This window comes from Leptidea sinapis, chromosome 31, assembly GCF_905404315.1.
Source record: "Leptidea sinapis chromosome 31, ilLepSina1.1, whole genome shotgun sequence".
In the NCBI taxonomy this organism is placed as follows: Eukaryota; Metazoa; Arthropoda; class Insecta; order Lepidoptera; family Pieridae; genus Leptidea; species Leptidea sinapis.
This window is the reverse complement of record NC_066295.1, coordinates 3,767,282-3,781,995: the sequence shown is the minus strand read 5'-3', so window position 1 is coordinate 3,781,995 and position 14,714 is coordinate 3,767,282. Positions and strand designations below refer to the sequence as shown.

The 14,714-nt window shown below is 36.8% G+C and overlaps 1 protein-coding gene and 1 long non-coding RNA gene across 2 annotated transcripts in view; both read left to right on the top strand.

The window, feature by feature from the left end:
- The first annotated feature begins 8,527 nt into the window (after positions 1 to 8,527).
- LOC126974042 (uncharacterized) lies at positions 8,528 to 10,863 on the top strand. The gene is made up of 2 exons (XR_007731467.1): positions 8,528 to 9,983; positions 10,098 to 10,863. It is a non-coding gene; the product is annotated as an uncharacterized LOC126974042 (long non-coding RNA).
- A 2,086-nt stretch (positions 10,864 to 12,949) lies between these two features.
- Positions 12,950 to 14,714, top strand: part of LOC126974032 (uncharacterized) — an 80,213-nt gene continuing 78,448 nt past the window's right edge. Inside the window, exon 1 of the mRNA XM_050821404.1 lies at positions 12,950 to 13,123. The gene's annotated coding sequence lies outside the window, so the exon portion shown is untranslated. The remainder of the gene's footprint in view (positions 13,124 to 14,714) is intronic.

Genomic DNA, 14,714 nt, shown 5'->3' with positions numbered 1-14,714 from the left:
GTATGAAACGTGCAGTGATTGACAGGTGACAGCTTTACTGAAGTAGTTTATTCCGAGTATACACACGACGATAATAATTATAAACTGATGCTTCAGACTCAAAGACACCAACCTCATACATTTCATTATCACTTTCATCACTGAATAAATATTTATTGAGATGGAATATGAAAACATTGTATTCTAAAATAATTTACAAGTAGGTATCAAGATGTCATAGTCGTACTATTGTGTTGTCAACATTACAAATGTGGTAATAAATGGAAGCTGCGACCTCAAATCTTATGTCGGTTCTTTTTTTGCATAGACTATAACTTGGTTTATTGAAATGAAATATTGCCCCGTGACTAACTATTTGTATAACTTCTAGTTTTGGATAGTTTGATTTGGATAGTTGAACCTGACCGATAATCTTATAAAAAACGGAGATAGCCGAAATCCACTACATTTTAAGCATGTTCGATTTCAAACTTAATTGACCTATGGCGACGAAGTATTACAATACTAATTACTTTTTCAAACTTAAGTCAAATCTCAATTTTTACTCAGGCAGACCCGCCTCCTAATACGTCGTATTTACATCCTCTTTGATCAGCATTTTGAACTAAATAACACACACATTGAGAAATCAAACATTGTCATATGCATTATCGAGCTCTCAGGTCGTGCATACGCTAGTTCTATTCCCTATATATTATTACTAGCTGACCCGGCAAACGTTGTTTTGCCATATAAAGTATAATTCACGCGATAGTTTTATAAGTAATAAAATATTGCCTATATATATATTGTACATCATTTTGTTCTATTGTCAATAGTTTTTGCAGCGCACGCAAAAATAGGTTTTCGATTTTACACCTTGTGTTACAAAATAGGAATTTTATTACGGATCCCTAATTTTGAAAAAAAAAACATAGCCTATAAGCCTTCCTCGATAAATGGACTACCCAACACTGAAACAATCATTCAAATCGGACCAGTAGTACCAGAGATTAGCGCGTTCAAACAAACAAACAAACAAACAAACACTGCAGCTTTATAATATTGTATAGTATATAGATATACTCTTTGATTCTATGTTTAGATTAACGCTGACGACTGAGCGGGCACAGCTATTTCAGCGTTTTTTTTATGGAATAGGAGGACAAACGAGTGTACGAGTCTTGAGAGAATGCAACACCAGATGAATCACAGGAGCGTTGCCGGCCTTTAAGGAAGGTGTACGCGCTTGGTGAAGGGTTGCGCGTATCGTCCTGGAAACACCGCACAAGGAAGTTCATTCCACAGCTTTGTAGTAGATACGTGAAAGAAAGCTGCTTGAAAACAGCACTGTGGAGGACCGCCACACATCCAGATGGTGGGGATGATATTCTTACTTGTGGCGTGTTGTGCGAAGGTGGAATTCGGCGGCAGGAATCAGGTTAAACAGCTCTTGGGAACACTCCCTACCATAAAAGCGGTAGAAGACACACAATGAAGCGATATCTCTACGCAACGCAAGTGATCCAGCCGTTCACAGAGCACTGGGGTCCCTGACAATTCGAGCTGCTCTACGTTGCACGCGATCAAATGAATCGAGCTGATACTGGGGTGCGCCAGACCAGAGATGACAGCAATACTCCATGTGTGGCCGGACCTGCGGTTTGTAGAGCGCTAGAATGTGGGCCGGCTTGAAATATTGCCATGCTCTATTAATGGCGCCCAGTCTCTTCGAAGCCAATTTGGCTTTGCCCTCCAGATAGCCACGAAATTTGCAATCGCTCGAGATTTCGAGACCTAGTATTCCGATACTAGGCGAGGCTTTAAGGGAAGTGTTGTCGAAGAGCGGTGAATAAAATGAGGTTTTTTTTTGTGGTAAACGCGCAAACTTGAGTCTTCTGGGGGTTAAATTGGATAAGGTTCAATTTACCCCATTCCGCGACCTTCTCAAGAGACGACTCGATAGAAGACACAAGTTTCTCCCGGCACTGGTCGACGATTTTCCGAGAGAGACCTGCATGGCCCGTGTATACGGCATCACCAGTGCTGTCGTCTACATAGCAATTTATGTTGGAGGTGTCCAATATATCATTGATATGCAGAAGAAACAGCGTGGGAGATATACACATAGCCTTGGGGCACTCCAGCATTCACGGGCTTCAGGTTCGAGCAATATCCGTCGACAACGACCTGTGTACTGCGCCCAGTAAAGAAGCTGGAGATCCACTTGCACAAGCTCTCGGGAAGCCAAAATGATGGAAGTTTTGAGAGGAGCGCCTTGTGCCCTACACGATCAAAGGCCTTCGTTATATCCAGGCTAACTGCCAGGCCTTCACCCTTGCTTTCAATAGCCGCCGCCCATCTATGTGTTAGGTATACCAGAAGATCACCTGCCGACCGACCATGGCGAAAGCCGTACTGTCGGTCGTTGATCATCTGGTGACCCTCTAGGTATACCAAGAGCTGGCGGTTGATTATGCTCTCCATGATTTTGGAGAGCAGGGAGGTAATAGCAATAGGTCTGTAGTTTGACCGATCCGAACTGTCTCCTTTTTTTTGGATCGGATGGACAAGGGCTGACTTGAATGAGTAGCCAGGGACTACGCCTTTTGAATAAGAGTGCCAGAATAAACGCGATTGCACCGGCGCCAACTCAGGGGTACACGTTATAAGCACGATTGGAGAAATGCCATCCAGCCCGCTCGACTTGCTGGTGTCCAACGAAAACAGAGCTCGCCTAATAGTTTACTGTCTGAACTGTAGTTTAGGCATAGAGCTCTGACACCGCGGGATGGTCGGCGGTGTTATTCTGTTGTAGTTGTGGCGCACACGAGATCGCCTTTCTCTTTTGCCGTATGGGCCAGGGTGTCATTTTTCATGTGCAACGGCGGCAGGGACGGCTGGTTGAAGTTACTAAGAGCAGCTTTCGACAACGACCAGAACTTGCGTGTTTCGGTCGGGTAACTGGGAAGCTGCTCGCCGATTTTGACGAGGTGCTTCAATTTTGTACGGGCGATTTGCCGCTTACAAAATCTGGAGGCACGGTTATATTTCCTCTTAAGAACTTTGCAGTTCGGATCTTTTGAGCCCAGTGCCGCATGTATAAAAATATTCATGCCCTGTAGCATCACATCAGCTACTGCAACGGCGCAGGTACTAGGATCATCCGGATCGGATACTTTCTCCCTTTCTTCGGATCTTTTACCCTTGGGTAGGACGCGAAAAACGGAACGCATCCTATACCAATCTGCTGACTTGTAGTGCCAAACGCGGCGGGTCACTGGTGGTCTGCGACGTTAGCGTCGGATAGGCACTACACTCCTGACCAGGCAACGGTCGGACGTTCCGAGAGGGGCGTCGACAAATACCTGGTAACCGTGGGAAGGTGTAGTCAGTAGAAGATCTAATAAGGACGGCATGTGGCTATCCACATCTGGGAGCCTCGTTGGCGACTCATCCAATTGGGACAGACCATACGCCATTGCAAAATTATGCAAAGATCGCCCTGCGTAGTCTGTGGTACGGGATTCAAGCCATTCGGCATTGTGCCCGTTGAAATCACCCAAGACTACGATTTCAGCGGAGGGGATCTGTGCAGCACGTCGTCAATTGCCGCTTGAACGCAGCCCATGAGATCATCGGTTTCTGCGTTACCACTATGGAACCTGTAGACACACGCCTAATAACGCCGCAAATTGCCGAGACGGTGACAGCAGATATCCTCCCTTACGTACACACATACCCCGGCATGAGGTAAAAAATTGTGCTCAATTTTGTACCCGGGGTACGTTAAATATGACGTATCGCTAGGTCGAGATATTTGCGTCTCCGTAAGGAAACACAAGGCCGGCTGCGCCGTCTCAAGGTGGTGGTGGACGGCGTTTAAATAGGAGTGAATTCCCTCGGTCATGTGCGGTTCTGTGCCCTCCCCAGAATACGACAGACAGCCCTAGCGAGAGTGCTCGGGGAGAGATTCTTCGACTCTGGTAGAGCCGATACCCGCCTGGGGTAATATATTTTTTGGATCCGCTGTCATATTCGGGTTGGGGGGGGGGGGGGGGGGGGCTCCGGTCCTCGACACTAACTATGCGAAACATACTTTACGCCGGTATTCTGCGTGAGTGTGGTAAGTAACCCGGACGAGTCTGGCCCGATTGTGCTGACGTCATAAGACGGCAGCAGACCCTCCCACTTCAAAAAAGCCCTTAGTCGCATCTTACGACACCCATGGGCCTGGGACTCCCCTATTCTTTTACGCCCCGGGGAAGTTGCATCACAGTGGCAGAGAGAACTGAAAAAGTTGGTAGTTAGGTAACGTTAGTGGGATAATATATCTATGGTAGTTACGGACTATCTTGTGGATTTTTTAATGTACTCTTTGAAGTAAAACGACAATGCAACGGAAGTTCGTTTCGGCAAGATGACGTTACATTTCTGTACCATCCGGTTTTTGCTTTCTTCCGTCTATTATTAGGGACAGGCAAATCAAGCGTCATATTGATTTGTGGTAATTAATAATCTAACGATCAATATCTTACTTTCAATTATTTTATTAAATGAGTGAAAATTTTTAAATCTGGATGAAGTGTTATTGAATTATAAATAGAATATAAAATGAAAATAATAATCAGTTATTTGAAATGGCGGAATCCCAGGAACATTTTATTCTTTCATCAATACATAAGAATAAACGAGAAAATCAAGAACCTGATAATGACCTGTAAAAAGTGTAATTGTTTCTTTTCTAATGAATAATATCAATTTACTTAACTCTATATCATTCTTTGTAAAACATATAATAAAATCTCACTTGTTAAAATAATATAATTATGAAGATTTTTTTTTAAATCTAGGTAGAGAATGAAATGTTAACTTTAATGAGATGAGGTTATATCGTCAGCGTTACCGAGAAAAAAAAATAATGAGAAAGTTTATTTTGACGTCCGACGTTCGTTTATCCACTTTACATGGATTGTAATTAAAATAATTTGTAAAACGATGATGCTGTAATTAATGTTGACTTAAGGTTTGTATGTATACTTACATGACTTTTGATCTAAAATACAATAACGCGTTCCGGGTGCTGATGGGACTGCCGCGCCACTGCAGCGCCTCCGCTATGTTCGCGGCAGCTCACACAGATGGCTTTGCGGCCATTATGCGCAATGCCGCATGCGTGACAGTCCCAACAGCATACTGCGCACGCTGTCGGACCGGTGGGACTCCCCGATTCGAGCTCGTTGGATACGGCTGCACGCAGTCGTATAGATAGTAATTTACCGTCATCATCGAGAAGTCCAGCCGGACCAACCTGTTATTTTATTTTATTTATTTTTCTAAATATGTGAATTCATAAGTTATTACTTATTACTAACACTATTTTGTTAGTTTGCAAATTGTACTTATAAATATAGATGTAATCTCATGTATGGATGAATCCGAAATAAATGATTATATTTAAATAAGTGATGTTTATTTATGCAACGCATATTGCAAAGGAAAACATGAAACTGTCAATTAAGATTCCGAAACTAAACAGTGGAAAGATTTACAAAAAAATTGTTCTATAAATTAAAACTGTACGGTTTGCTACTCTGGCATAGAGGAAAATAAACTGGCCTGTGGACATCCCGTGACTAAATAAATAAATAAAAAAAACATTGCGTGCGTTCAAAGTACACATGTCAGAAGTGAAACCTGCATGGTGCATGAACCTCTAAACTGCATATGAATTCCTGGTACGTGTTGCTAGGATGACACATGATTTCAACCGCTATGAAGGACATTCCTACCACCACTAATATATATAATAATATGTTCTCCTGGTGTCTATGTAGTAATACGTCGTGCGCTTGGAGTCAGAATATATTGAGGTATACTCGCGCCATACTTAAGACAATCTCTTCTTTAACTATGATCGCCTGGTACCAAAATATTGTATTATGCTTCCTATCTCATTATCTCCCATGTTAAATATTATGAATTGATATGACTGCTCTTTTTACTGTCGCTTTTTCGTTTCATCGACTTTCAAATCACAACGATGATAAAGAAGTTTTCACTTCAATAGTATGCGTATTTCTGTTTCATTCTTTGCCGGCTTCATCTTACACATTTTTGTATTTGTGTCTCTTACTTGTCGTTTTTTCCGTTGCATCCGGTTTGAAATCACAACGATTCTGAAGAAGTTTCACTTCAAAAAGTGTGTGTGTACTTATGTATGCATGCAAGAAGTTATACTTCTTTGGCCTAACAAGGCAAAAATCATTAAAATTATTTATTCCTCGTGGTATTCTACATTTGTAGAAAGAACAATATTGTAAAAATCTTGCAACAATGGCTTTGACGATAAATTATTAAATAACGAATACGGCTGTACGGGCTTGAACCCTTTGCCTATCCTAATAATGGACGAAGAAACCACAAAAAAATAACGAATGTCGCAAACATCAGAAAATTTTAGGAACCAACTCAGAGTATAATAATATATAGGGAAAAGAGAGCCCTCTCTAGGCATTATGAGCTGTCTTCTTGAAAACTAGCGCCTTCTGGACATTGGCCCCGAAAATAACTATATTTAAGCTCGAAATTATAAAACTCATTTTTGTTGTGACGCAATTAAATAACTAACTCTACTAATGTAGGTATTGCAATTTTGAATGATGACTGATAGATTTAGTAGTGTAAATATGCAAAATGGAACACGAGAGCTACATACATGCGCAAACCTAGCGTAAATAATAATAAAATAATAGTATAATATAAATAATAAATAATGATAATATAATATATAATATAATAATCGGCTACAAGCCGCCATTTTGTGATCAGTGGGCAGTGACACAAATATAGAAAAGTTTTTTTTTTCTTCTTTTGGTAATAGCGTTTACTTTTTGCCAATAACGTAAATTAAAAGATTGGGAAACTAAGTTAAAAAAGGATACGGAACACGGGAAAGGATCAGATAAGTAGAAAGAGGATTGAAACGGATATTAAAAATTTCATAAATATACATATATACTTGCTACTTACACAACATTACAAATATTTAAACTTTGATATGATTCTGAAGAATGAAAGATGACAATATTTTATAAAATTTACATGGATACATAATTAGAGAGGATATACAGGTAGGAAAAGGAACATTAAGAGATATTAGATCATTCAGGAATGAGGAGCGGTCGTATAGAGAACATGAAAAGAAAATGTGATCTAGATCACATTTATCGGATTCACATTCACACATGTCAGTAGATTCAATGCCTAATCTGTTAAGATGAACAGGAGTGCAAACATGACCCAAACGCATTCTTATGATAGAAGAACATACTAACTTATTGCATTTGGCACGGAAAAACCATGGTTTAAATGAAATAAGTGGCTGAAGGTTAAAATATTTCCTGCCTTTTGATTGACCAGTTTCAGTCCAAAGTCTATTCCAACAATCATGAAGGTGAACTATAGGAAGAGCACCTAGATCCTGGCAAAAAACTTTATAAGGGAAAATGTCGCCATCGACCACGGCTTCATTAGCTAGTTGGTCTGCTTTTATATTACCAGGAATGTCGCTATGGCTGGGGATCCATACAAACAACACAGAAAGACCAAAGTGATTGCATTTATTTAATAGATTTCTTAATTCTATGACAACAGAAGAAATGTTTTTTGATTTAAATGGGAACCTATTGAGAGACTGTAAGGCACTTTTTGAATCAGAGAAAATTATTGTTTTTGGAAGTTTAAATAGAATAATATATTCAATAGCCTTAAAAATACCATAACATTCCCCAGTAAACACCGATGTTTCCGGAGGTAGTTTAATTTTCTGTGATATTTTAAATTGAGCGTGATAGACACCTACACCAACGGGATCCGAGGAGGAATGTTTAGACGCGTCTGTGTAAATATGATGGTAATCAACCCAAACAGTATTTTTAAGAAGATTAAACGAAAAATTTGTACTAATATCGTGCTTATTTAAATCTGAGTTAAAATTAATTTCTGGAAGCAACATTAATGCTTCAAAGCTAGTACTGAAAAGAGGATAATTAATGGATCGATGAATAGGAGCTTTTATGTTGATAATTTTCTTAAAACTATTGATTAGACAAGGTGGTTTTTTATTTGACCAATATGCAGATGAATCTATATAATGAGAAAGTTTCTGAAGTTTGTTATAAAGAGAGTGGTTAAGAAACTGAAAAGATCGGAATATAAATTTGTCTGCTAAATATTGACGACGTAGATGTAGTGGAGGATCACCACATTCTACTTGAAGAGCATTGATAGGACTTGACCGCATAGCACCAGAAACTACTCGTAAAGCTTTGGACTGTATGAGATCTAGTTTTTTAAATGCCTTAACACTACCAGGCTCCAGCAAGAATGTACCATAATCTAATATACTTCTTATAAGAGCATTATATAACAATTTCATGCAAAAAGGGTGCGCACCCCACCAAACACCTGACAGACATCTTAAAATATTAAGAGTACGCTCACATTTAGCATTTAGGTAATCACAATGTGGGATGCCAGTTAGTTTCGAATCTAAGACAATTCCCAAAAACTTAACATTATCTTTAACTGGAATCTGATAACCCTCATAAAATATAGAAATAGGAGGAGGAGTTCTTGATCTCGTGAATAAAACTATTGTACTTTTTTCAGGTGATAGATCAAGGCCATTTAAGTCCAACCAAGTTTTTAAATTTATCAGCGGTTGTGTTATAGAAGAACTAGCTTTTTCAATAGAAATATCACGACAGTAAATTAATAGATCATCAGCATACTGAAGAACATTTACACTATTAAGTGATGATTTTAAATCGTGTGTATAAATATTATACAATATTGGGCTAAGTACTGATCCCTGGGGGAGGCCCTTTGAAACAAGTCGAGTAATTGACTTCCTGTCATCTAGTTTCAGGATTATGTATCTTTCGGAAAGCATGTTTATGATAAAATTTGTTAATAGCAGAGGTATATTAAGTTGTAAAAGCTTACTCTTTAAAATACTTATTACGACATTATCATAGGCACAATTTATATCTAAGAACGCAGCTATTACTGATTTATTATTTGAAAATGATAATTGAATATCAGAAATGAATATACTTAAGCTATCAATAGTACTTTTCCCACGTCTGAAACCGAATTGGGATTCACATAATAGACCGTTATGCTCAACAAACCATTCTAAACGATTTTTTATAAGATGTTCTGTAATTTTCATCAAAACAGAAGAAAGTGCGATTGGGCGATAGGCAGAATGGTCTGAAGAACACCTATTAGGTTTCAGTACGGGAATTATTTCTTGACGTTTCCACGTGGAGGGTATGTTACCAGATGTCACTATGGAATTTATAAGAGATAAATAATAAAATAAAGCATCATCATCTAAATGAGAGATAAAGGAATACGGAATACCGTCCAGTCCAGGAGCAGAATCCTTAACATGAGACAATACACCTTTTAGTTCAGTGAGAGAAAATATACTGTTTAAACCAAAACAGTTATCATTATTTATATTTATTACAGGGTAACCAATTATTAAGTCTTCAGGAACGAAAGGTGGAGCCAATTTATCTAAAAAGCTATTAACTAAATGAAAAGGGATTGATTTTGGAGATGAATCTTTGTATGCAGATCTAAACCTTCTTATATTTTGCCATACAAGAGATGGTTTGACATCAGGTGATATTGAATAGCAGAAATTTTTCCAGCCATCAAATTTCTTTTTCTTTAGAAATTTTGAAGTTTCTGACATACTCTTTGTAAGAATTTCAAAATTCTCATCAGTGGAACATTGACAGTATGTAATTTCAGCATATTTTCTTCTCTTTACTGCCTCAGTACATTCGTTATCCCACCAAGGAGGAGAAGGAATAAAACCCAAAGAGCTATTTTTACTTGGAAATATCTCATTGGCAACCTCAATAAAGATTCTTGCTAAAGAATCTGCACACTGAGATTCTGTACCTGGATGAATTTTTGGAAGTGTAATAATTTTGTTTTTTATTAGATCTTTATATAAATCCCAATCAACATCATTAAGCTTATATTTTAAACGAGGAGAATAAGTATTATGTAATACTTTATTGTTATTATTGCAGGTTGGAAATGATAATAATAGTGGGAAGTGATCACTACCAAAAGTAGATCGTAATGGATCCCAGGACAAAGAAGAAGCAAGATTAGGTGTAGTGACTGTTAAATCTGGAGCACTTGGGCCCTCGTCAGGATGAGAACGTCGTGTAGGACGACCATCATTTAATATACACAAATTCACTGAATCAAATATATCTATTAATGTGTTACCATAACTATTAGAAGATAAGTAACCCCAGGATTCATGGCGACAGTTAAAATCACCAAGGATCATAAAAGGCTTCGGAAGAATGGAAATAATATCTTTAATTTCATTTAAGATTGCAGAAGAAGGATGAGGTATATAAATAGATACATAACAGATATTTTCAACTAAAGCAGCAATAATAGAAAAATCATTACTGTGAGAAGGAATAGAGAAGAGAGAAAAGGAAAGAGGGTGTTTCACAAGCATGGCTACTCCGCCATGCCCATCCACACGATCTTCTCTGAGACATGAATAACCACGAATCTTAAATAAAGATCCTGGTTTCAACCATGTCTCTTGAAGAGCACAGATATAAGGTTTATATTTATTTAATAAATAAATAAGATCACTTTTTTTAGGAGTGATGCTTTGACAATTCCATTGAAGAACTTTGTCCATTATTTGGTTTATAAATTTGAGTAATTGCAGAAACTAATAAGGCAGCGTTGGACGGTGAAAATTCATTCGATTGACTAAGAGATTTTATAAGAGAAATAATTAAATCAATTACTGAGGATTCCAAAGGATTTTCATTTTCTTTGTTAATTAATGCACATCCATAAGAGGGTTGGGGAATATTAAGATCCCTTAAAATTTCTTGGTGAGCAGATTTGTCATATCCTTTGCTAAGTGTAGGTGGAGGCTTTGGTTTAACAAAAACAGTTTTTTTATATGAAGTATTGTTTATAGCTTTAGGTGTTGAATGTTGATGCTGGGTTGGAAAAGTATTAGGAGTGATGTTAGGTGATGAGAGTAATGTATCTGCATATGAAATTCGAGAGACAGCTGGATGTATCTTTGAAGCTTCTGAATAGGAAATACAGTTTTTAGCCATTGATTCCTTTATAGCTCTTTGTCTTTCATATTCTAAACATTTTTTATCAGTTGCAATATGGGAACCTTTACATAAACAACAAGATATAAAATCATCTTGAACAGAGCAGTTATCACCACTATGTCCTTGACCACATCTAAAATATCTTGGTTTAGATCTGCATTGAGATTTCACATGACCAAACCGACAACAATTGTAGCATTGAATAGTAGGATATATATATACAAGTCTACAGTAAGAGAAGTGTAGCACATATATACTCGTTTAGGCAAAAACTGTCCATCAAAAGTAAATACCACAGACTCAGTACATTTAAGATGGTTTTGTCCATCAATCATCATCTTTCGTTTTATTCTCCTAATTTTTATGATTGGACCACAGCCAATAGGAACAGAAACATTATCTTTTATTTCCTCTTCAGACCACTCAGCTGGTACTCCTCTGACTATTCCTATTCTACTCACAGAAAATGATGGAATAAAAGCCTTATATTTTTCATTTTCTAAATTTTTGTTTTCAACAAAGTCATTTGCATCTTGGTACTTAGAAAAAGAAATAGATAACCTATTCCGGCCTATCCTTTTTAAACTTCCATTCACAATATTTTTAATAGAATTTCTTTTGAGAAAACGACCAAATGTAACTGGATGTAAAGTAACATTATCATCGGGAGATGAATACTGTTTCTGAATGTGTACAACAAAAGGAGCAGCATCTAATGAGTTATATAACAGCCTTGCAACAGGGGGCTGTGGCTGTTGTGGAGTGTCTGTGTTATTTTTTTGTATTGTCTCTACTACTATAGAAGAGTTATTGCAGGAATCGACTTTGGAAAGAATTTGTTTGTCAGTAATGTCTACACATTTGCAATCACTTTCCTTAATATCTTTCTTATCACCACGGTGTTTTCGTCGTCTTTTATTACAGTGTCTGCATATTCTGGGTCGAGCTGACACTTTTACGGCCACTAGATGTCTGAGACACAGAACCATCTGTATCCATAGTGCTACCTTCGTCATTATTAGAAATTGTCACTACATGACCTATATCAGGGGCTGTCCCCCCAGGATCATCCGGGGGGTCCATCATATTATAGAAAAGTGAAGAAAAGAAGACTTACCAATAGGATGAAATTTACACAAATTAACACTTTAATAAAAACTAACTACTAAAATATATACAAACTACAACTTATCTGATCAAAATATCTAAATATTTACATGAAATTTAAAAATAAAATGAAAAATTATTAAAATTACGTGCGACCGATCTTAAGTTTCCCGCCCTTTTTTCAAGGTCTATAGAAAAGTTGAAAGGTTTCAAAGCGAGTGACAGCTGACAAAGCTTTCATTTTCGAGCCAACTAACAGATGGCACTATAGTCTTCTGAAAACTTCACTTTAGGGCGTCTGTCCCACCCCTGAAACAACTTCACCCTGTTACTTTTGTGTTACAGTGATGCGCGCGCATCTCAAAATTTCACTCACCATTTTTTATAATGCGCCTAAAGAAGTATAACTTCAAAAATAAAAAAGGTACTTTTTAAACTATTTTATAGCCTAAGTATATACTTGGTCTATGCTAAGTATAGAGCACACAAAATACCTAATTATTGGTCTATTAGCTATCTATGGTCGTCTATTATGTCTATGGTATGGGAAAAACCATAAACATTAAGGCAAAACAACTTAGAGTATAAAATCTAAGCAAAACAATTAGTTACATGAAAGAATTTAATAGGTAATCGTAAAAACACTTTGTAAAAGTACGTAATCGGCAATATCCATTCGAATTCCATTTAAGTTGTGTTTTAACTTCTTGTTGAATGTAGTATGTACATCAAATTTAAGTGTATTTATTCAGTATTGTTGTATAGATGAGAAGAGCGGACGCAGTGGTAATTTATTTCATCTAACGAACTAACCGAAAGTTTGTCATCAAAGTTATTAGGTAGGTACGTTGCACATACGTATGTTTTTAATTATATTTACAGTTTATTTATTTTTTTATGGAGGGGTTCTAACACAATAATCATACCTCAAATATTTGGATGTTTAGAATAAAAATAACAACGTGTCCAGACGAGCAAACTTTAATCTTAAAACTTTTTGGTATCCGTCGTTAGTAAAATGTTAAAATGGAACCCTTATTGTAAATACATTTCGGTTTGTTTTGTTATGTCTGTATGTTTTTTATTATTAAGTTTAAGTCTAAATAATTGATATCATCAACGTGGCTATAGGTAATATATAATCAATTTTTTTTTTTATAAATTCAATGACACTTTATTTACCTAATTTCCATGCAATTTTACTACTTTATAACTTTTACTACATGAACTCATAAGTGAATCGTATTTTAGGCATAAATCACGGTGTAAAAACTCATATCTGATGAATTATTCTGTATTGTTTCTATTCAAACAGCAAAGCAATTAGCAAATTAGATTCACCGGCTAGTAAAAAAAATAAACTACGTTTATAAAAACCGACTTCAAAAACTGAAAAGTATCAAATAACTAAAAATTTAATTTAATACACGTCTTATGCAAACCTTTACTTTTAATTTTAATAAAATACTATTATATATATATATGCTACCTATTGATAGGTTTTAAGCCAGTGCCAAGCCCCAAACAAAATAAATCTTAATATTATAAACAGCTGACTTACTGTATTTATTTAGGTTGTCTGGCCTTGCGTGTCTGTCCGCTTCGGTTGTTTTTTTCTAGACGAAGCTATCCCGCTCAAAGTCACGCGTGGCGAGTGTTAAGATACCTTTATTACATTTGGTTTGGCATCGACTTCAAAGCTATCAATATGCAGCACATACAAATATTATATATAATATAGTATTTTATTAAAATTAAAGGTAAAGGTTTGCATAAGACGTGTATTAAATTAAATTTTTAGTTATTTGATACTTTTCAGTTTTTTGAAGTCGGTTTTTTAAACGTAGTTAGTTTAATTTTTAATTTTTTACGTTTTAGTGTCAGTTAATAATAATATATTATAATCAACTTGAATGAAAACTCCAAAAAAAAGCCGTACACAGAAAACAATTATGTCATCCAGGTAGAGAAAAATTTTCATATAAATGTTCATAAAATGAAAACTACTGGGCCAAACTACGTAAAATTTTTATGGGACCAAATGGCATCTATTTCGCATCAAACAAAACAAGAATTACGTAAATCGGACCATAAATCTCAGAGTAATCGGTGTACATACATAAAAAAAAACCGATCGAATTGATAACCTCCTCCTTTTGGAAGCCGGTGAAGCACCTTTATGCTAGTGTGTGTGTGGTTACGGGGTATACCAGATACACATATTTTTCCCTTAAATAATCATATATCCACAAATACTTGCACGACGGCATTTTTAAAATATTTTATTGCGACCTAAACTGATCTGTCACAGACGATGGCAAATCTCATAATGGCCGCCGATCGGCTTGTATTAGTGTAAGTGTATGCGTGGGACTATGTATTTACACGTTTACCGGCTTGTTTTGGTGCCTCACTGTTATGTAAGGTGAC